Genomic DNA, 22,974 nt, shown 5'->3' with positions numbered 1-22,974 from the left:
GTGTTCCTTCTCTTCCAAGAGATCAGCTAGGGAAGGTGCCCACCATGGGACAAACAGGTTCTCCTTTCCTGCCTCGTTTGTGTTCTCTTCTTTCGCTTTACAAAAGAGAGGGGCAGCTCCCATCCCACCCACTCTTACTGGGGTGTACGGCCAGAGATGCGACAAAGGCTCTAGGGTGCAAAGCAAAGGGACAATTCTAAGCATCGTTACCCTCACTAAAAAGTAAATGACTAATAAACAAATCTTTTTGCAAGTCAAGTCATTTCTAATAATTTGCTTTAAATCAAAATTGAAAAAGAATCTAATTACATTCACAGGTGATAGCTCACCAATGATCACTATGTGATTTTTCGCACGTAAGTTTGAAGGATTTTAAGAAATCAAGACATTGCTCTTAGGAAAACACATTTCTATGCCTGTAATCCCAGTGCTTTGGAAAGCCGAGGTGGGAGGATTACACGAGGTCAGGAGTTCAAGACCAGCCTGGCAACATAGTGAGACCCCTGTCTCTACAGAAAATTACAAAAAAAAAAGAAATGTGATGACACACACCTGTAGTCCTAAGTATTTGGGAGGCTGAGGCAGAAGGTTTGTTTCAGCCCAGCTGTTTGAGTTTACAGTGAGCTATTACCACACCACTGCACTCCAGTGAGGGAGAGAGAGTAAGACTCTGTCTCTAAAAAAAAAGAAAGAAAGAAAGAAAGAAAAAAGAAAACACATTTCTATTACAATTTATTTATGTGAATACATTTCCTTAGTATATATTACATATGTAATTATATATTAATGTATATAAAATATAATGTATTAATAAAATATATTATGTATATCATATAATCATATACACACACAGAGTAAAGAATTTCTGCAGAACGCTGCCTCTTTCTAGGAATAAGTAGTATTCCTCTATGAAAGCATAAACAACAATAAAATATCTCCATGCCTGGGGCATCTTTTTAAGAGAGGAAGATAATCGAAATTTACCTTGTGTGTGTTTAGTAATTATTTATCAACTTTGTGACATAGACTTATGCTATTTTGATCAAATACTGTTGTTCACTCTAATGAGTAACCAATCCACAGCAAACACATAAAGCTGGCCACAGAATTCAAATTCAAATTTGCATGCACACTTTTTGTCATAGTAAAGAATGATGAGAAATAAAAGACTTGCAAGTATAAAACCTACTAGGAAAAACTTCTGTGGTTGGACCTAGAGTGAAATATGAATTTAAGGAGAAAAAGACACAATGTAAAATTTCCTTTAAAGGAGCATTTCTACATTTTTTTAAATGTACAACAGTGGGCATAAAATAGCTATGGTATTTAGATTCCTCTGGAGACATTAAAAAAAATGTTGTAACCATTTTATTTTAAAACATCCAGTTTACAATATTTTTTAAATAATATATCCACTGCAAATTTTAGATGTCAATTAAAAAGTTTGTGGGAGGTCATAGATTTAGAACTAAAAATGTTTGCAGAACAGTCCACTGAAGTATATTAGAGTACATTATTATATTATATTATTATTTGCAAGCATGAGAATTGCATTAATGATGCTGGGCAAGAAGAATAAGTCATTCTTGAATTCTCTGATACATAAAAATTTTATGTCCACATGTAAATGTTATGAAGAAAGACCTCAGGCTTCATTCCTCTCCTATTCACTCACTCACTTCTTGAATTCTGCAAACTCTCCTTCCTGACAGTTTTTCAAAACAGTGTTGGCTAATGGGTCCATAGAGGACTGGAAAGTCCCATATTAAGTAATTTAATTGAAACAAGAACTCTGCTTTGGTCGGTGTTAAGTCTTACGCACCCTACTTTTTTCAAGTTAGCTCCTATTGACAACTGATGTAGAATTCAGACAAATTAGAGGGCAAATTCAAGGCTCTCGACCAAGGAAAACAAACATAATCAGAGAAAACCAGGAGACTTAAAACATGCCAGTGGATGTGGAGTTACGGAAAAAGTGAAGAAAAAGTGTTGAAAACATATTAAAAATGAAAACCAATACCCAAAGCATTCTCCATTTATGAGCCTGTAACAGGCAGCAGTTTTATTAAAGTTGTGTGTATGAATCAACCCATTCATTCATTCATTCTACATGTTCCATGCATTTTCCTGGGGTTTGAGATACAAAGAGGAATAAGACGTTGATTTCAATCACAAATAAACAGAAAGGGACAATAACCCTGAACATAGGAAAATAGTTCATTGCCTCTTTGAGTAACCCATGAAAGAAATGGTGTGGGCCTGAGCTAAGGGGTGATGGGAATAGAAATGGATGCAACATTTTAGATATTTGGGCTTTAACGTGTTGAAATAATTGAATGGACGCAGGACGTGGAATGGGGGGAGATTTAGGTACCTGCTTCAGGGAACTGGGTGACGGGTCTGGGGCTGGTGTTCACCAGCTTAGGGAAGATCAGAGGAAGAGCTGGTTGGGGACAGGCAGTTTCTATGGCACAAGGAAAGAAAGATGTCTCAGAAACAGCTCTGTGGGGTAATAAGATCGCTCAGGGGTTGGGTAAGAAAAGTGTGAGAGTGACACTCTGGGGACCGACCACCAGCTTCTCAAGGGAGAAAGGAAAGGAAACTGACAAAGGCAGACAAGGAAAAGCAGGAACAGCAAAGGCTGGAGAAGGCAGGTGGGGTAAAGACAGAAAAGTCTTTACTGCGTGGATAGGAGTCACTTTGGGGGCAGAATCTCCCCTGGGTGGGGGTGAGTGGGAACAAGAAGACAGAGAGGGAGAAGTGATGATAATGTGTACTAAATCCTGTTTGTTATGCTTTAAACCATTGCTGATAAACTGTAATTCATCTAGCCTTCCAAATATTTAAGGATCTGCTCTGAGTGAAGTAAATGGAATCACGTGGCGAGGATAAAAAGTGTTTTCCGAACTTCGACATCAGGAGCCCAAAATACCCTGGAAAGCTAAACATAATGAGGCATGTACCAAGCTGGTGGTGCCTCGGTTTGAGGTTCCCTCTACTTTTTCTGAGATTTCCCTTGTTTCTCAAATAATTCATCTTTTCCCCAAAATACCTAACTTACTACTCCTCTGCGACGGAAAACTCCATCAGGGTAGAGACCAAGTGTGTTTTGTTCACCACCATTTCCCTGGAACTCAGCACAGACCCCAGCATATAGTAGATGACCAATAAATAGCTATTGAATAAATGAAAGAATATCTAATGTTTCAGAGAAATAACAGAAGTTATATTTGCTCATATTCAGCCGGAATAGAACTGATATTTGAGAAGGTGAAAGCCTGGGAGGTTAGAGGAATGATTCCTTTGCCTTTTATTTGGGAAATAAAGCAAACTTAAGTGTACCATTCATCCAGCAAATATTTACTGAGTGCACATGTGCTCATAATGTTTGGTGTCCATTCTGCCTTTTATAACTCTGTTTAGATCTTTCCTTGGATCAGCCTAATTATAAATAATGTAAATAAAAAAGGACTTCTACTGAACTTTTGAAGTATGGGTAGAGCATGTTTCTTGTTAACATCAAACAGAACCAGTTTTACCTTAAGCCAAGCTTATCAAATATTTTCTAATATATTGTTTCCAAGCACAAGGATTGGCACATTTTCCCATAGAGCAAGTTCTAGTAATAATATCTATTCTTTGTATGCAACACAAGTTCAATAAAGGGCTCTCTTTTTCTTTTATTAATATAAGCAGACCTCAACCTTTGTTATAGACAAGACACACCTGGGAACTTGTTAAAAATGCAGAACCCAGGTCCACACACCGTGGAAATTCAGATACTCAAGATCTGAGCTGGAACATGAGAAATGACATGTTTAGCAAGCACCCCATACTCTGAAAAACAAAGCCTAAGTTATTTGTCTAGAATATAATCATCTAGGCTCTGGTCCATTGCCCAGGGCACACTTCATTAATTATATCCTCATTAATAAGGACCAGAGACTAATGCAGCGATACGTAGCAATCAGGGTTAACGTTAATTGAAATTTAGATCTGACGTCTCTCCTTTCTTTGAGCAGTTTTCCCATATTTAGAGTAGAGGACTTCTTTAATGATTTGTGACAGGAAGATGTGAGGGAGATGATTTGCAAGTAATTGTGACGTGTGTTTCCACTTAGGATGCCTTTCTTCCCAAGCCTGTGTGCTGTGGCTTCTGAGCTCTATGGAGTTGTAGGGAGAGGGCCCCAGCTCACTGCAACTCAGCCATAGCGAAGGTTGACATTCATGTCTGTGCAGTGAGAAGTCTGCCCAGGAACCAGCTCATTTGATTCTCATGACCTCCCTGCCCCCTCTCCTTCCAATTTTCCACGAAGTTTGGATCTCTTTCAGGCAATGAGCATTGAGCAGGAGGTTAAAAAGTTGAAGAGAATCCACAGGCAGTATCTATTATGGTGGAAGGGGTCATAGAAGGAATTCTGTGTATTCGACATAAAGAAAATTATATGTATTTGGTGGAAGTCCCGGGGATGGGAAGGAAGGAGTGTCAAGGGACCATGATTCCTCAGAGTTGCAGCCAAATATTTGAAGGGCTGTCATGTGGAAGCCACAGCTAAGCCCCCCTGGGCTACTCCAGAGCCAAGCTAGGGCCAATGAACAGACAGGGAAAAGTATTCTTACTCAATATGTGAATTTTTAAAAATACCAACTATAGCTCTTTAAAAAGTGAATGGTTAATTTTCCTGACATTTATACAGATTCTAGTTATCAGCCCTTTATTGGATATGTAGCATGGAAATATTTTCTCCCATTATGTAGGTTGTCTATTTGCTTTAGTGATTGTTTCTTTCCTTGGCTGTGCAGAAGCTTTTTAATTTGATCAGGTCCCACTTAGTTATTTTTGTTGTTGCTGTGATTGCCTTTGGGGTCTTGTTCATAAATTCTTTGTGTAGGCTGATATATATGAGCGTTTCCAATGTTTCCTTCTAAAATTCTTTATGGTTTCATGTCTTAGGTTTAAGCCTGCTACCCACTGTGAGTTGATTTTTGTGCGAGGTAAGAGGTGTGGATCCTGTTTCAGTCTTCTACATGTGGTTATCCAGTTTTCCCAGCACCATTTATTGAATAGGGATTCTTTTCCCCAGCGTATGTTTTTGTCTGTTTTGTCAAAGGTCAGATAGCTATATGAGGATGCTTTTATATCTTGGGATTAAAAAGTGGGCAAAGGACATGAACAGAAACTATTCAAAAGAAGACAGACTAATGGGCCAACAAACATATGAAAAATTGCTCAACATCTCTAATCATCAGGGAAATGCAAATCAAAACCACAATGAGATATCACTTAACTCCAGTGAGAATGGCTTTTATCAAAAAGTTCCAAAACAACAAATGTTGGCCTGGATGCAGGGAGATAGGAATACTCATACACTGCTGGTGGGACTGCAAACTAGTACAACCTCTGTGGAAAGTAATATGGAGATACCTCCAAAAAACAAAAGTAGATCGGTTAATACTATTTAATCCAACAATCCCACTACTGGATATTTACCCAAAGGAAGAAAAGACATTCTGTAATAAAGACATCTACACCTAAATGTTTATAGCAGCACAATTCACAATTGCAAAGATGTGGAAACAACCCAAGTGCCCACCAATACATGAGTGGATTAATAAAATGTGATATATGTATACCATGGAGTACTACTCAGCCATAAAAAATGATGAGCTACCTACTGTATTATCCTGGATGGAGCTGGAGCAGATTCTTCTAAATGAAGTACCACAAGAATGGAAAAACAAGCCCCACATGTACTCACCATTAAATTGGCACTAATTGAGCAACACTTATGTGCACATGTGGAAGTAACGTTCATCAGGTGTCAGGCAGGTGGAAGGGGTGAGGAGGGGATGGGTAAATTCACACTTAATGAGTGCGGTGCACGCTTTCTGGGGGATGGGCACTCTTGTAGCTCTGACTTGGGCAGTGCAAAGGCAATATACATAACCAAAGTGTGTATACCCCCATAATATTCTGAAACTTAAAAAGATTTAAACATAAAATCAAATAAATTTAAAACGCACACACACACACACACACACACACACACACACACACACACACACACACACACACACAAGGTGAACAGTATCCAGAATACATAACTCCACAGAGACATTGCAGATTGGTAGTTGCTGGGGGCTGAGGGTGGAGGGAGGAAGGGGCAACGACTCATTTTAATGAGTACACGGTTGCTTTGGGAGGCAATGAAAATGTTTTGGAACTACATAGAACTGGTGGTTGCAAAACTTTTTGAAGGTACTGAAGGCCACTGAATTGTGCCCTTAAAATGGTTAATTTTATGTTATGTGAATTTCACCTCCATTAAAAGAAACGAATTAGCAGAGGAATTATTTGAAATGGAGATTTAAAAAAAATTCTGCTTCCTTTAAAACTATTTGATGAATGAATTCAGTTTGTGGTTAAGTCTAAATCAATAAAAATCAAACGTTATTCTCATAAACAAAAAAAAGTGCATGGAGTCATTCACAGCCTATTAGGCTCATTATCTCTGAGAAAATATGTCAATGAAGGTTTTGTGATTATTCTTCAAGGAGACAAAAAAGAGACATCTGCATTGGGTGGAAAGTGGCACTATGTATGATCCAAGTTAATTTGCTTTTCTTAAAAAAAAAACTTAATCTGTTTTCCTTAAAATAATTTCATTTTGGTTACAAAAATTCTGTTGCTATTTGTAGAAAATTTGGAGAGAAATCAGAAAACATTAATGAGAAATACAAACAACTTTCAATGACTATATAATGTAACACATATGTGTGTTCAAAGTACTTAACTATTCTCCTTAGGTTGCTTCTAATTTTCAATTTTATAAGGAATACTGCTATGAAACTTGTGTACATGTTCACTTTAGGTTATTGTAATAAGATAGGTAACTAGAAGTAGAATTAATTTGTCACCAAGAGACCTTTGAACTCTAATATTTGGTGAGTTTGAGTATAGTCGGCCCTTTATATCCATGGGTTCTACGTCAGTGGATTCAACCAACGGCTTATCAAAAATATTTGGGGAAAAACGCTAAACAATAAAAAATAATACAACAATAAAAATAATGCAAAAAGTATAATATAACAACTATTTACATAGCATTTATATTGTATTAGGTATTATAAGTGATATAGAGATGACAGAGTATACAGAAGGATGTACATAGGTTTTATGCGAATGTATGCCATTGTATATTAGAGACTTGAGCATCTGTGGATTTTGGTATCTGCAGAGGGTGCTGGAACCAATTGCCCTTGGATACTTAGGGGTGACTGTATCTGTTTGGGAAATCAAGTGTCTGTGGTCCAGGGAAAGACAGATGAGGAAGCTGCTGCAGCCCCTAATAAGAATGAGGGTGGAAACTGACACTTCAAAACTCCTGACCTGGCAGAGGAGCCACCAGACCAGACAGAAATTGAGCACAGACAGAGAAAAGCATGTTGATCAACTTTCCATCTTCTCAGGACACCCATCAAACCATTTCATGGTGATCTTTGCTCAGGCAAATGGTTTTTAAGCATAATAGATTTTTGCTGAAGACCCAGTTACTGTTTCAATGCAGGGGAACAGTGAGGGGCAAAGGAAGATTATATGAGGTTGGTTCTTCTCAACATAAATACAGAGAAGAATTTGCTGGTGCAGAACAAACAACATATGTGAATAGAGCATTAGGATGAAAACATCTAACAGTGTGTGAAATAGATACCTATTAATTAGGGAAACATCTTAGCACCAAATAGGATAATATCCTTCAATATTAATATAAAATGCAAAGAAATGATTTGTTTGGATAACATAGGAACAAGCTAGTAGAATAATACTGGAAGTTATCACTGCACCTATTTTCCTACTACTAGGGCCCTTTTCCTCTTTTCGCAACTGTTATTAATCTTGATCAGAGTTTCTTAAAGGGAGGTTCCCTGACTAATAGTATCAGCATCACCTGGGAAGAAATGCAAATGTTTGCACCCTTCCTCCCACCCCACTACCCAGACCTACTGAATTAGAAACTTTGAGGAAGAGATAGGGTGCTTTGGAGCCCAGCAATCTGTTTGTTAACAAGCCCTCTCAATAATTCTGGGTTTTTTGTACATGAGTTTTCTGTTACATGACACATAGGCAGAGAACTTTAATGATAAGATTTTAATAATTCAGTATAATTTACTCTGTTCTCTGTTAAATGCAATACATTCTTACTTCCCTGAGACATTGATTTTAAAGAAAAATAATAAAAACAATACATCAGAGATCCTACTTGTTTTAAGCACTATGTATAAAAAATATCTTAAAAATCATTCCATATAAAATTTTCATGTAACATACATTCATAGTTCAGTTTGTTGGTAAGAATTTGTTACAAATTTCCCTTAAGTTATAATTTGAAAAGTTAATCCCCCTATATGAGTAGACTTTTAATATTCTCTATAATCCCAATCACTGTTCCTGAGCTCTCCATTTTAAAGTACTCCACTTCACCACTTCCAACTAGACATAAATTCATTAGTTCTCAACAAATACTTATTGTGAACCTACTATGTGCCAGGTATGTTGCAGGCACTAGGAATACAGCAGGGATGGTCCCACCTTTCCTAGAAGTTACATTCTAATAATGGTACACAGATAATAAAATAGTAAATGACATAAAAGTAAGATATTTTCAGGTAGCAGGAAGTACTATGAAGAATATAAAACAAGATAATGGGAGAGAAAATGATTTGGGCTAGGATGTCATTAGATTGAGAGGTTGGGGGTACTTCTCTGAGGAGGAGGATACAACCTGAGACCCCAATAGCAAGAAGGAATGATTTCTTAGAAGAGGGAACAGGTAGCACAGGGATGAACCGGGATGGGGAAAAATGTGTCCAGCCCTTAGAAAACAAAGGCCAGTGTGGCTAGAGCCTAGTGGACTAGCAGGACAGTATCAAGAGATGAGAATGAGGCAGATGGAGACCAGTTCATGAATGGCCCAATGAGCTATGATAAAGTGTTTGGACTCTTGTATGTTTAGTGAGAAGCCATTACAGGGTTTAAAGTAGCAAATTGACATGATCTAATTTTATGTCTCAAAAACTTAGAACAGTTACTGCTTTACAGAGAAAGGAAGGTATATTGGTGAGAATGGAAGTGGAAGACCATTTAGGAGGCTATTGGAATAATCTATAAATGAGGAGTCATGGTGGATTGGGCTAGGGTGACAGCAGTGGAGGAGAAGAGAAGAAAATGCCTTCCGGACATGTTTCAGGGATAAAATAACATGATGTATATTCCATTAGATGTGAGAGTGAAGCAAAGTTTTTGAAGTAAGAAAAACTAGAGGAACAGGAGATTTGGGGTAGAAATCAAGGATTTAATTTTGGCCACATTAAGTTTGAGATGTCTATCAGATATCCAAGTGGAAAACTCAGGTAAGTTGTTGAATATAAGTCTAAAGTTGAGGTGAGAGTGAGACATAAACATTGGGTGAGCAACAATGTTTAAAGTTAGGGATGCAGATGAACATATTTAGACAGAACTGGAGAAAAACAAGAGCTAAGAACATAGCTCTGGGGCCCACCAACCTTAAAAAGTCACACAGAGAAGGAGGAAACAGAAATGAAGAATGAGAAGAAACAGCCAGAAGTGAATAGGTTAAATGGGGAGGGAGTGGTATCATATAGGCCAAGAGAAGAAGGTGTTAGAGGAAAGACTGGGCAGCTGTTTGGAATGCGATTGAGATCAAGTAGGCGGAGAGACAAAAATGGCCGATGGATTTTGGCACCATGGAGGTCAGTGTGGACTTACCAAGAGTGATTTCAGTGATGTTCAAGAAGGAAGCCATTCTCAACGAGGTTGAGGAGAGAACGAGAGGCATGGAAGTAGGAACAGTAACTCAGTAAGTATAAGCAACACTTTTTGGAAATTTTGCCATGGACTGAAACGGTAGCTGGAATGGGGAGAGGGAGCAGATGGTGAGGTTAGGGAAGGGGTGTAGATAATTTCAGTGCAAGTCGTGCAGTTGTGCTGTTAATCTTGTTCTTCAATGAAACAACAGCAAATGATTCCAACAAATCCTATAAATCCTCAAACATATCATACTCTCACCAGTCTAATCAATTGGATGATAACTTCCTGCACTCACAGTCTTCAGTATTTTACTAAATGATTTTTATTAAATAGACCTGTTAGTCTAACTCCTTTTTGCCTCACTATCCCTGTCCATGGTTTAAAATATTAATCTCTCTTACTTTCTTCCCTTTTAATGAAGCCAAAATACATCAGAATTAGATAATATCTCAGAAGTGCTGTATGTCTCTTGGAAGTACCCTGTATCAGCAAGGCTTTTATTATTTTTTCCTCATTCACTCATTTCCTTTCTCTCTCTGGGAGGGCACTTTTGAGATTACATGAGGTTGGAATTTATGAGTTAAACAACACAAATACTTAACACAGTACTAGCACTTAAAGAAAAAGGGATAGGGGTCATTGCAAAATATTGTAAATTTTGGGACTAACAATTTGGTTTTGTGGGCTTTCTTCCTGAGGCTGTGTTCCAGAGAGGGCAATAAAGGGTAAAACTCATTAGTGCATCATTATCTTTTGTCTGAAGGATACAATGTGTGGTTTCTGGGCAGCCCACTTGGTGTTTGCATTGGTCCTGGAAATATTTCAAACCAACTATATTGTTTGAACAATTCCCCTTCTTGAACATGAAAAGGACAACCACTAAACCACAGAGTTGATGCTAAATTACTAGGTGATGACTCCTCTGGCTCCTAAAGGTTTCTAGATCTCAGTCATTGAAATCATGGATCTTTCTAATGTGAAAGATCTAAGCGTTTATGGTAGACCTCCCATGCAGTCCGCCGCCCCGTGCCCCCTGTATGCTCCGTGGGCTTCTGAGAAGTTTGGTTTGCAATCAAGGTCATTGAGCTCTCTCCAACCCTTTTTTTCCCTAAGAGATGGGGTCTTGCTATGTTGCCCAGGTTGGCCTTGAACTCTTGGACTTAAGTGTTCCTCCCCCTAGACCTCTTTGAGTAGCTGGGACTACAGGCATGTGCCACTGTGCCTGGCTTAACCCTAACTTTTAATAGCAATTCTGTAGGAACTGCAAAATAGTCTTAGATCAAATCTGCAAATTCACAGTTATGAGTAACTATACAATTGATTAATACATTTGTAATTGAAAATCCAGTCTGATTTCTCTTTATCAAAATGAAGCATTAAATGGATATTGGAAATTTTATTTGTAATCTGTTATTCCCTAACCTTACGTACCTTCCACGGCTTCCTTGGTGATTTCATTAGACTCTTTTTTTTTTTTTTTTTGATTGGTGATAATCAGAAGAGCATTTATGAGGAAACCGTAAATACACATTTGGGGCCATCTGGGAAGAAAACTCCTTTCATAAGGAATTCCAGTAAGTATAATGCCATATATGGTGTCTCTCCAAAAGAGTATTATTTGATTTGTTGCTTCTTGTAATCTGTTGTCTAGATTTAAACAACAACAGAAATGATTACCTATCTCCTGGTTTGTATTATTGCCCAATTAAGAGAAAGTTTCTTGGTTTTAATGTCAGAGACCTAGAAAAACTCTAAGTGCCAGAAGAGTCATCATATAGTAACTGAGCCCTGATTCTGAGCCTGAATTGTGGGTTTTAATTTTTGTTGTTATTATTCCACAATCCAATGATGCATTAATAACATATATTAGAAGATGGTAGTCAGGCAGGGTGATTTTGAGTGTGATCCCTGAATCTAGTTCACCTGGGCTCTAGCCCCATTTGGGATTCTTACTGTTATACTAATGAACACGTTAGCAAGTTTTTAAACCTCTTTGTGCCAGGATTTTCTCATCTATTAATTGGGGAAAAGAATACCACCTGCTCATGATGTTATGGTGAGGATTAAATAATGTAAATCTTCCATAATAAGTAGGTTTCTCAATAAATATTTGTCAAAAAATTAAAGTCCCATTTTCCAGATAAGAAAACTGAGCTTCCACCACTATTAAGAGCCAGGATTCAAACTTATGACTTTCTGACTAGAAGTTTCTTGCTTTTTACTAATATATCACAATGACTTCCCTTTACCTTTTTGTAGTTTAACAATTTCCTTTCCTATTGCATCATTTTAAGTACCTAAGGAAAACTGTAAAATAAATACTATTTAAAAATTGAAACAATCCATTGTTGGGTCATCTTGAAATTCTTAGTAAATTTTGTGCAAAGAGACCCACATTTTTGGTTTTCCCTGCATCCTACAAATTATAGAGATGATCCTTCATGCAATTTTATTTATTTGGAAAGTTTATCTCACAAATACAAAATGACCCAGATTCCCTGGCCCTCTAGTAGTGCTGTGATAACCATACCATGGATTCTTACTTCTTTTTGGGCTAAGAGACTACATAGTCTAATATTTTAAGGAAATGAACAGTATGGACAATGAACAACGATAGATGGGAGACACGGAAGGTGGGGGAGGAGGAGAGTGGATGATGAGAAAACATGATACCGTAAAGCAATCTACACAAGTAACAAAATTGCACTTGTGCCCCATAAATTTATATAAATAAAAAAGAAAATGAGCACTAAAATTCTCTCAAATCCATTCATCAGACCATACTCACTTAAGAGTTTACTATATGCTCAAAGAAGTGGTTCCCAAATTAATTGTGCACATCATGGCACGTGTGCACAAGCACAGAGATGCGAATACGCAAATCAAATAGCTCCTAGGGGTCTATATATGAGTACGTTCAAACCTCAAGGCCAAGAATTCTGGGGCTTGGCTCCAGGCCTCTCCTGGCCATCCTTGATTTCCGAGGCACATTTATAATCTCTGGCATGTGGATTAGCAAACCCTTCAATAAATTCAAGAGACATTCCCTGATTTTTTAAAAAATTATGAATGTGTTGAAAATAACAAAAATTCTGAAATGTGACATTATAGCTAGGAACACCCATAGTGCCAGCAAAAAATAGGCATCCTACTATATAGACCCGCAGTGTAATCCCTCAGCTTGCAAAAGCCCAATCCTATGTGGCATCAATAAAACACATTTTGGAGATGCCGAGAAAGTGAAGACGCTACTTTACAAGGCAGCAAGTTTCACCAGCAATGTTACCTCTATTCAGTTTCACAGTAAGGACAAAATTTTGTAATTCCTGCAAATCATGCCCATTAAACTCCTTTCACATCAGCCAAAGAGTCGGTTTTCACATATCTAAAGACATCAAATTTCTCCCAACTAAATCGGGGTATCATTGACCTACTTGTGCTCTGGGAAGGCATGCATATTCTTGGAAAGGCAAGGGAATAAAGAGACGCTGGTGTAGAAGCAAAAATCACAAAATCACAAATTTGGATAAAAATTTGCATGCATGGTTTGGCACTGCTAAACATTACAAATTGGAAAACAAAAACTCTCAAAGTACGTATTGTCTTTACAAATGACAGCTTGCTTATATTTCTTGATGAATTTATTTCTTGACAGAAGAAGGTCAGTTAATTCTAAAGACCAGTGTTCTTATGGGTTTTCAGGGTGCGTTAAATTTTTGTTCTTGTTGAGGGTGTGCTGCTTTTTCCAGGTTTCCTGAGCACTGGGAAGGAACAAAGCTGATTGTCAGCTTCAAGATAATTGTCTTGGTGGAAGCCAAATTTTAAGAATTGATTCATTTTTATATGTATTAGGCTGAAAGCTCATAACTATGCGAAGGAATCTTACAATGGTTCTTTTAAAAAGCTGATATTTTTGGAAGGTGAAGATTCATTCCCTAAGTTTTCTGACTGCACGATTCACGTACTAGTTTAAGGAAAAACAAAGATTAGTGATACGTATGGAGCTACTTGCTCGCACAGTGAATGCTCGTAGATTGGGAGTAATTGGTATTTTTTCTCACCCTGTCCATGATAATACAGGTAGCTCCTTGCTGATGTCCATGTTTGGAGACAGGGAGGGACAATAAGTGAAATTTCAAAGAAAATCCTGAAATGAGGAGGAAAAGAATATTAGAGAAAGAGCCCATACTAAAATGAAAGAGGAAGTATAGAGCACAGACTCCTGAAATGACTCCGCCAGGCAAAGCCCCACCTTGATCACAATGACTTTGGCTTCTGGCACATTCAAGGACCCACTGAATGCTCTATCCTGGTAAAGCAGTTTTGGCACAGTAGTAACTGAGAGGGATAGTAGAGATTTAATGGTAAATACATTCCACAGCCTTTCTGTTAATATTAACATCTAGTGGGAATACAGAACAGGAACCACTAATAATGAAAATTTACAGTAAATTTATGAAATGATTCCAGAGAAATCTTTAGAGGTCCTTAGAGAAAGTCACCAGTGTCAGCAGTAAAAGGCACCTCTATGCTATCAGTTCCTTTTATAAGAATGTTTGTCCTTGGCCCTGAGAAAACATTGGCTTACACGTGTATAACTTCTAGTAATTTAGGTTACAATTCTCTCCAGTGTTTGCTAAGGCCAAAGCCTGTTTGGTCAGATACAATACATTGAAATTCCACGCCCCTATTTTACTCTATTGTTTGGAGGACCCTTCCAGGAAAGAACACTTCATCCATGTTGAAACAACCCCTGTATTAATAGATGTCCTTGAATGGTTCAAAAGAACAAAGAGCCATAGGGAAGAAACAAAGCAAACAAGTCAAATCAAAGATTTTTCTTTACACCTCCTAAAAGACTTCTTTTGAGATTCAACAATGACTTTTAAAAAAAATAGATGATAGTGCTACTTACTTATTTTTGAATGAATAGTGTATGTACATATAGGAACATAATTCAACAATTAGGAAATGGAATACAGTGAGAAGTTTCTAGCCCTCCCTAAACCCTTAGCCCAATGGGCATATGATACAATCAGTTTCTGATCATCGTTCTAAAGCAGAGTTTCTCAACCTTAGCACTATGAACATTTTGGGCTGGACAATTCTATGCTGCAGGGAGCTGTCTTGTATATCATATTAATAGAATGTTTAGTAGCATCCTGGCTTCTACCCATTAGATACTAGTATCAGTCCCTCCCTCTCTCCCCAGATACCACACCAAAAATGTTCCCCAGACATTTCCAAATGTCCTTCAGGGAGACTTTTAACAATGTATCTAAGGAAAACCCTGTAACAGTACATAAACTGCATTCTCACTGTTTGGGGGAACTACACAGTCATTCATTAAGTGAGTTGTGAAAATGTTATTTAGCTGGTAACTTATTGATGATCCTTTATATATATTTTTGCATTATTTGCAGTTCCATGCAGGGTTGCAATAAAAAATTTTACACATGGGTCTTTTAAATGTATAAAATTTTAACTTTAAGATAAATTCCTGGAAGAAAAACTACTAGGTGAAAGGCTGTGTGTTTGTAATTTTGATAGGTATTTCCAAACAGTTTTCTTTAAAGAACATACAAATTTACTTCCTCAGCAACAAAATAGTCTTGCCAACAGAGTGTGATGTTAACATTTGGATTTTTGCCAATCTCATAGGTAAACATTGGTAGCTCAGTGTTTTTGAAATTTTCATTCCCACATTAAGAGGTTAAGTAACTTTTCATTTGTTTAAGATCTCTTTGTATATTTTTTTATGAAATGCCTATTTCTTTTACTCATTTAGATTGATTTTTAGAAGCCATTTAACTATTATGCTCTGTGTCTATAACATGCATTATGATATTTTTTTATCCAGTTCATTGTCTTTTGATTTGATTTGCTATGGAACAGAATAATGAGTTCATAAAAAACATAGATACATACAGGAATTTGGGATATGATTATGCAGCATTTTGAATAAGTGAGGAATTATAGATTATATAATAAATGGTGTTGGAACAACTGATAAGTCATTTGTAAATTACAGACTTGACTCAATGAATGGCTCACATTACACCAGTATAAATTCCCCATGGGTATGAGATTCAACTGAAAAACAAAAGTATCAGAAGAAGCCACAGAAGTATTTTTTTTAACAATCTGGTGGTGGAAAAAGCCTTCCCAAGTATGACACAAAACAAAAAAGCCATGCTAGATTGAAATGAGTTTATTTTTTGATGACCTTTCCTTTATACCCTTTTTTCCTACCATGATTTTCTGAACTAGTTCCAAGACAAAAATAGCCGTATCAGCGGGGCCTCAGCCCCTTTTAGCATGAGCCCAAAGTGACCTCGTGATAATGATGTTGAAGCAAAGGGATTTTACAGCAAGGCTGGGAACAGCTCAGAGCTATGGAAAAAAAAAAACAAAACCCATGGGCTTTGGGGTCAGGCAGGCCTGGTTCTCACCTCCTGTCCCAGCTACCAAGAGACACCATGACCTTGAGTGGTTCCCTTCTCCCTTAAACATTGGATTCTGTTCAAGCTTCTGCCTCTTTCTCAATTACTCACTTCCTGGGCAGGAGATGTCATGATTTCTTACCTCCTGACTACATGGCTGGCCCTTGGTGCTCAGTCTCCATTTAGGCACACAGGTCTGTGGTTCCTAGCTTGCCCCCTCTCTGGAGTCCCCCCTTGGGGGAGATCTGCAGCAGACCCCCAGAATGGTTCTTAAGTCTTTCCTGCTTTCAGCCCAATGCCATGAGAGGCCTTTCTAGAAAGCAGGGATATAGCAAGGGCTGTGCCTCAGACACCTGCAATCTTCTGGTACTCGTTTCCCATTGCTGCCGTAGCAAATGACCACATTTAGTGGCTTCAAACAACATGAATTTATCATCTTACGGTTCTGCCAAGTCTGACGTGGGCTTCGCTGAACTCGAGTCAAGGTGTCACCAGGGTGGTGTTCCTTTCTGGAGGATCCAGGGGAAACTCATTTCCTTGCTTTTTCCAGCTTCTAGAAGCTGTCTGCATACATCAGCTCATGCTCTCTTTTGTTCACCTTCAAAGCCAGCAACGCTGCATCTCTCGGACCGTTCTTTTGTAGCCGCATCTCCCTCTGACCACAGCCACGATAAAGTTCTCCTCCTGGAAGGACTCATGTGTTTATATTGGGCCCACCTGGATTTTCCAGGCTAATCTTTCCTTCGCAAGGCCCTTAACTTAATCACAGCTATAAAGTCTCTTTTGCCAGGTAAGGTAACACGTTCACGGATTCCGGGGATTAGGATGTGGGCATCTTTGGAGAGGGGAGCTATTTTATCTACCGCACCTCGCTAGTGTGAGTCCGGGACCCAGGTGGCAGGCAATTCATCCTGAGATACAGGATGTCATATTTTATTATATCATGCCATGACAATAAGTGCATTGGATGGGTGGCCTTGGGGTGATTATTTTGTCAAAATTAAGCTGTTTTTTCCAAACAGCCCATGAGTTTAACGTGCTGGTTTCTGCAGAAATCAAAGCAACTCAATCTCCACTCTGCCCCTACCACTAATCCAGTGAGCATTTAAAGCTGTGTTCTCCGTGGCCTGCTTGGGCATCCAGTTGAGCGATCCAAAGAGCTGTGGTGCAGCTGCTCGCCTCAGTGCCACGGCCTGGATCAGGTTACTCCTGCCTTCTTCTCTGATTTGGCTCTGTCCCAAGAAGTACTTTGATTTAAATATTCTATTACTGATCTACCAGGCACTCTCTGACCCCCGTCTGTCTTTGTGGCAATTCCAAATCTCTGTGCTTACGTGGATGTGCCTTCAAGAGCATATAATAGACAGTTGCACATTGTTCTTTCATTGTTCCAAAAAAAAAAAAAAACAGAAGTCCTTCGATATTTGCACTCAGAAAAAAAAAAAAAGTGGATTTGAATGTTGCCAGGTTAAAAACTGCATTTCTAAAAGACTTTTCTGAACATATGAAGAGATGGCCTAAGTGCACTGGCTGGAGAGAAACTTAAACCTTTAGGATGGGGTCAGTTATCTTGTTACCTCTTAACCCTATTAACGGATGTTCCACTAGCTAAGCAATACTCACGAATAGCAATCCTCAAAGCCCAGATGAGTGCTATGGTTGAGAAGTAAAGGAAGAGAAACAGGAAGAGAACTGCTGAACAGGAAACAGGAAGGAAGTTCACTCAGGGAAGAGGACACATCTTCAGTGTCGCTCCTTTGTATCCATGACATGTTGGTTAATCCTGTATTAAATCTGTTGGCATTTTTTCTACTTATCTCAGCAGTCTAGAAATGAAACGCCCTTAATTTTTATCAAAGACATGGAATTTGATCCTGATAGATTTAACAAGATGCACAGTTGTTTATCATCATATATCACTCTCTATTTGTAACTTGAAAACATTTATTTATAGGTCTCACCGGGAGGCTTTAAAATAACACTGCGTAAAGATAATTAGGGCAGTTTGATATCATTAAAATAGGGAATATTAATTTTAGTGTCTTTGCTTTTGAATCAACTTCTTAGGATGTACTCAGATTTTCCAAAAATACCTTGTTTATTATAACTAAAGAGACCAAGGGAGAAAATAAGAATATTTTCTAATTCTGTTTCTCTGTGGCCAAGTTGATAGTAGAAAATGTTTTGAATGTGTGTATCGGTGTGATTATAAGAGGTCTGAGGAAGGGGAGGGACCAGGGAGGCAGGTGTAGCTGAAAAGGAAAGGAGAGGAATTCAGCTGAAAAAAAATTGCCATTTGTTCAGTGTCTTACACGGGTAGAGTACAATGTTCATGATCTCTCATCTCTGCCACAGCACACCACTGTGGTCCTGTCATCCCTACTTCATAGATAAGCACACAAAGTCTTTAACCGCTCGTCTAAGATCGCACAACCACTAAGATGTGGATACAAAAGGCAAATCCAAAAGTGTCTTAATTCTAAGTCTTGCCTTGTTTCCACCGCGTGATCTGTAAAATTACAAAAATCACCATGGCCTCATTCTGGTTTCTTAGCATCAAAGGAATAGGAAATTATAGAAAGAAAATAAGAAGGATAAGGTAGAGGATCCTGAGAATAATTTTCAAAAAAATACAGAACATTGGGGTACAGAAAATGCACTTATAATACTGAATCCTCGAAGCTACGTGCCTGGCACGGTGCTAACATCCTCATGCACATCATCTCATTTAACCCTTGCCATGAAGTTCAGTAAACTTCTGATTCTTCTGTCGCATTTGAGGAGACAGAGGCTCATAGACGTTGATATTCTAATTAAATATCTATCTAAATATCAAATTTTACTCAGAGTGATATAGTTGCCTTTTAAGTAATGAGATTTCTTATGCAACTTTGAGATTTCTGGGATTAGATTTTACTATGCAAATTTAGTGAGGTAGATACTTAATAATATTTGTTAAATTAGAACATTCTAAACCCAAAACGGCCACAATTCTCACCAGCCAGTCACTCTTTACTCCCCTGTCTCCAACCCATAATATTCTAGAAACACTGTTGGCCACAAAAGAGAAAGCGGCACCTGGATTGAAAAGAAAGTATTTTAGGAATGGGATGTACTGTCTTCTGAGGATAGACCTCAGAGCCACAAAACGTCTACGTTAAGTTAATTCAATAAATTAATTAGTCATTAGTACCGTGTCTGTGCTTGCTCTGCTCAGTAAGTGGCTGAGACAACTCTGCACTTGAAAACAAACCTCCCTGGCCCCCTCAGTTCATGTCCAAGTGCTCCGGCTTCTCAGTCCCAGCCTGACCAGGGCCCAACAGCCTGCCTGCTGGGGTTTTACGGCCTTCTAGCCTTAGAACAGCTCTCTAGATCCAAGGAGAGCTTTGGATTTAGCATCGAGCTTTGCCAAAGCCACATCAAGGAGAATCGCTTAACCTGAATGGTTTTCCATCTCTCTCCTGCATCCCCATGAAAGGGCCCTCGGGGCTTTCTAGAAGGGAGCATTGGACGAATCCCTGTGTTCCGCAGCCAGAGTTGCCCTAAGGTAAAGCAGGATCGAAACTGTTTGGATTTAATGTGCTTTATGATCTGACCATTTCTGAGGATGCCATGAAACATCTCACCTTCGTTCAGTAGGTACATAAGGGCATTGAGTAGGAATTTTTCTACGGGATGTTCTGGTAAGGCTGGAAAGCCAACTGGATGAGCTCTTAGGAGGTTTGGACCCGGCAACGTCATTGAAACCCATCTTGTGCCTTCCTGATTGACTCATTTGAACCACTGGACAGACTTTTTTTTAAAACTGCCTATGATTATGGCTTTTTTGGAAAAAATAAAGTCTGTTAAGCTGGTGATTGTACATTTGCATCAAAGAATTTAGGAAACGACAACAAAGCATGGAAAGCTGGAGCCAGAATGAGCATAGAAAGATAACAGCTCATTTAACGACATGCCAGAGTTGTCCCACTTGCTGTTCGCATGGCTTTGGCTAAAGAACCGGCTCATCGTGAAGTGACTTCCCAGGAGAATAACCCATGTGGCCTTCTCCCCTCCAGCAAGCAGTATAAATATATACCTGACATTTCTATTTTACACTATGGCAAGTAAAGAGATATATTAGACGAACAAAAAACAAAAGAACAGAAACAATTTAAGTCTGCTCAAAACCCTGTTGATTATGAAATTCCAAGATTGTCAGAGAGTCCTACAAATATAGCTTTGATGATTTAGAAAAATGGTAGTGGGGTGAGGAGATTAGTTGTCTAAATGGCCCTAAACTCTCTGAGAGTAGATGCTTTGGTACTGTGCTTCCCAAGTGATGTCTGTTTCCCCCAATCCCTCTTAGATTGTCATTCCCAGATTTATTTCACATACTCTAGGAAACTGACACTATCACTGCTGCTTGTATCAGGATGATTTATTTAAGAAGCAAACACAGAGACAGCCCTTACTTTCCTTACTTGAGGACTTTGAAAAGGTATTCTTAGGACATAGGTTATCCTTAAATGCTGGTTCATGTATCAGTTCTACGTGCGAGACATTGGATTTGAAGTCAGAAAACTAAGGTTCTAGTTTTAGGTGCTCATCGGCCATTGACGACCTCCTTGGGCCCCAGGTTGCTCAAGAAAAGGAAGTAGTGCAACATTTCCCAAAACACGAATCTCTGAGTGCTAGTTTCATGGAATAAGAAAGAGTTCTAGGATCATATAAATTAAGCCAACCAGGGTTAAACAGAGCTATGGAGGCTCCTTTTCTGGAAGACTTCAATGTTACTAATATGATATGTGAGTCTCTAAAACAGAGTTAGAGTGAGTAGGACTTCCTGAATTCTCAGTGAAAACTGTGGAGGAGTAATCTCACTGGACTGGTGTTATAAGCAGGGGACATACTCTGGGACCTCCCCAGACAAGATGATTTCTAGGAGTCTTTATTGTTTTAAATTCTCTGATAATTTCTGGTTCACACAAAAAAACCAAGCTATTCTCCAGATACTTTGTATACACCTACCTCTCAACATTCCTTTCTAAAATATATGACCTTTTGTTTTCCTTGTGTAAGAATCATATGTGGCTTCTATGAAAAGAAAGGTATCTTAAAACTGTAGTGCACAAAACATACAATTCAAAGGAAACGTCACAAATAGTTTTAAATAATGGTTCTCATCACTAACCACTCTGACATAAGACAATCCCAAATGGAATCACTCTTTTAGAAAATAAAAAGATCAAAGGTGCCTCACGCAATGCAATGATAAGCCACCAAAAAGCCCAGAGATTTGTTCTTTCTACCGTAGCCACGTATAAGGGACTCCAAGCCAAATGCTATTCTTTCTGTTGTACTTTTCCTTGATTATAAAGGACAAAACCAGGGCCTCATGGCTTGAGAGCCTCATTCACTTTGCCTAGCAGTCAAATGCTTGTAAACAATAGTAAAAAGTGAATGATCGGAATGGAAAAACACGATGCTTTCTAGGGCTAACTTTGCCGTTTCAAAGAAATTTCAGAGCAAAAACAGCCCATCCTATAAACTTTGAAATGATGGCAGACATCTAGGAGCCTGTGTTATTAAAGCCTTTATTTCATTCTGCTAGATCTTCAATCTGATTTGGTGACAAATAATTGGGGTAATTGAACTTATTACCAAGAAACTCATGGAATTAGGAAACTCCCTTAACCAAGGAAGACTCATTTAGAAGCTCCCGCTTGAATTCCCATAAGAGGAAGAAATATTCCCAGCCATATAGCATTTTTCCCCTCTTTCTGGCCTAAACTGATATGCTTGTTTCATGTTCTCTCCACCGTCCCCGTCTCTATTTATATGGATTTTCTTTCTTTACCCTAACCCGCTGGAGCACCTCGAACAAATTGGTGACATAATTAAAAAATTTGCTTTAGCTGGAAGATCACTTCCTAGGGCAAAAACAGCATACGTTTCGAGCTAGACAGAAATGTTGAAATTAAACATGATCAGAGCTGCACTCCAGCCCTGGGAAATGCGTCCGTCTCAGCCCTGGGTTTATAGTCGCTGCAATTTTAATCAGATTTGTATGTAATAACATTTCATAATTTTCCACTGAGTTCTTTTTCCTTTCTTTGGAAAAGAAAAACCTCCCAAACAAAGGAAATTAAGAAACAGGAGAGTGGAGCTGGTGTGTGGTTATGCAGCAAGACCCCTATAGTTTTAGCTATTTGGGAGGCTGCGGCAGGAGGATCGCTTGAACCCAGGACTCTGAGGTTGCAGTGAGCTATGATGATGCCACTGCACTCTACCCTAGGGTGACAGAACAAGACTCTGTCTCCAAAGAAATAAATAAAATAAAATAAAGCCAAAAATGACAGTCTTGGAAAATCAACATTTAAAGGATGAATATGCAAAAGAAGCACTTGTACAGGAGGTTTTGGGATAAAAAGACAGAAATCAAAGCCTGTCACGGCTTCCATGGAAACCAAGAGAATGAAAAATACCAAGAAGGAGGGAATGATCCATGGCGTCAGCTGTGGCCAAGCAGAGTAAGAGAAAGACTAAAGTGAGTACTTTGAGTTTGAGAACATGCAGGACAATAGTGATTTTTGCCAGAGCAATTTCACTGCAGCAAGTGTCATGATAGCCAAATTACAAGGAGCTGAAGGCTAATAAGGATGTGAGGAACCAGGACCAGAGCACAGGCTATTCTTTCAAGGAAATCAATTAGGAAAATAA

General features: G+C 38.6%; 1 protein-coding gene across 1 annotated transcript in view; it reads right to left on the bottom strand.

The window, feature by feature from the left end:
• Window positions 1–22,974, bottom strand: part of GREM2 (gremlin 2, DAN family BMP antagonist) — an 85,792-nt gene that overhangs the window by 9,439 nt on the left and 53,379 nt on the right. The gene's annotated exons all lie outside the window — the stretch shown is intronic.

The sequence above is a fragment of the Lemur catta genome, chromosome 25 (genome assembly GCF_020740605.2).
Source record: "Lemur catta isolate mLemCat1 chromosome 25, mLemCat1.pri, whole genome shotgun sequence".
NCBI classification, from domain to species: Eukaryota; Metazoa; Chordata; class Mammalia; order Primates; family Lemuridae; genus Lemur; species Lemur catta.
This window is presented reverse-complemented; position numbering and strand designations above follow the sequence as displayed.